Source organism: Alexandromys fortis, unplaced genomic scaffold (assembly GCF_014885135.2).
Source record: "Alexandromys fortis isolate MF-2015 unplaced genomic scaffold, M_Fortis_MF-2015_v1.1 scaffold_40, whole genome shotgun sequence".
In the NCBI taxonomy this organism is placed as follows: Eukaryota; Metazoa; Chordata; class Mammalia; order Rodentia; family Cricetidae; genus Alexandromys; species Alexandromys fortis.
The window spans coordinates 10,820,168-10,821,887 of NW_026067966.1; the positions used below are offsets into that span (position 1 = coordinate 10,820,168).

Below are 1,720 nucleotides of genomic sequence, written 5' to 3' on the forward strand. Positions count from 1 at the left end.
ACCTGGCTTTGAGGCACTTAGGACTAAAAAGGACTGAGTTATGAGACCAGTGAGCAGATCTTCAGTTTGCGGGCAATGGAAGTTATCAGGCAGCTAGCTCTGCGGGCATGGATGGTGGTAATTATCTGTGGCTGTTGGGAGTGGGACACCGGTTGTACTGGCAGCCTGAAGATTAGGGATAATGGGATGTGGGATATCTAAGGGATCTCAAATACTATTAGCCCCATCTGGTAGGGGGAGTTTCTTTCTTTTCTTTTCTGTTTTATTTATTTATTTATTTATTAAAGATTTCTGTCTCTTTTCTGTTTTTGTTTTTGTTTTTGTTTGTTTTGTTTGAGACAGGGTTTTCCTGTGTAACAGTGCTAGCTTTCCTGGAACTCGCTCTTGTAGAGCAGGCTGGCCTCGCCGCGGAGTTCCTTTTTGGTGATTTTTTTTTTTGAAGATGAGTTTTTATTGGCCACAGCTACTTGAGGGGGATGAAGCGTGAGGAGTGGGTGGCACCGATGCCAGGCCGGCCGTGCTTCACAGGCTTGTAGGTGATGGAGAACTCGCCCAGGTAGTGGCCAATCATCTCCGGCTTGATCTCCACCTGGTTGAAGGTCTTGCCGTTGTACACGCCCACCATGCTCCCCACCATCTCGGGCAGGATGATCATGTCCTGCAGGTGGGTCTTCACCACCTCGGGCTTCTCCATAGGTGGCACCTCCTTCTTGGCCTTTCTCAGGCGCTTGAGCAGCGAGTGCTGCTTCCGCCTGCAGGCCGCAGTTGAGGTGTCGCCTCTGCCTGGCGCTGTAGAGCTGCATCAGCTGCTCATAGGACGTGTCCAGCAGCTGGTCCAGGTCCACGCCGCGGTAGGTGAACTTGCGGAAGGTCCGCTTCTTCTTCTGCTCCACTTCGGCCATCGTGGCGGCGACTCGGAAAAGGCCTTTTTGGTGATATTTAACCTGGACATAATACTACCCCTCCAGAGCTGACTTCTTGAGGCTCTACCCCTCCAGAGCTGCTCTATCGCGGCTCTAAGTATAACCTGGCTTCCTGATGAGTCAGGATACTTCCACAGCTCTATAACTGTAGCACACTCCCTACATACAGTGTACAATAGCGTGTTGACTTCGGTGCCACAAGCATTTCAAAGACAAACCAGGAGTAGTTTTCCCCCACTAGGGTGTGGAACATCTGGAGAGTCCCAAGACAAGCTGACTGGGATGTAACTCAAACACAAAGTTGGATCATGTCATTCTCCAAAGAGTTCCAACACAACAGCTGGAGGTCTGCGGGAAACCAATACCCCAAAGGCTTTAAGGCGAGGGACCTGACACATATTCTATCTCCAAGAGCCCGGGCTTCATTGGGACTGGGGGTCAGCACAGCGGTTTAACTAGGGCACCTAGCCCAAAAGTTACAAAAGTAGAAAGTTAACTGAAAACCCTAGATCACATTAGATCCCAACCTTCTGGGAGCACGGGGACTGTGGTCCCTTTCTACACCGCTTACCCTGAAGTTCACTTACCAGGTCCCTTCCCAGGTTCTATCCTTTAGTTCTTTCTGTCTGTCATAAGAAACTAGTCCACTAGGCAAACTGTTTTCTCCCGTCCTCTGAATAAGCACAGTAAACGGGTGAATGAAATGAGAAGGCTAAACACCTCTGGGCCTTGACAGTGTAATTCTGCAGACAAAATAGGAGCACAGAGGTGAAAGGGAGTAATTTTAGTTCCCAGTT

General features: G+C 49.6%; 1 pseudogene; it reads right to left on the bottom strand.

Moving 5' to 3' along the window:
- Positions 1-431: 431 nt before the first annotated feature.
- LOC126508815 (40S ribosomal protein S15-like) lies at positions 432-920 on the bottom strand (annotated as a pseudogene).
- Positions 921-1,720: the final 800 nt, after the last annotated feature.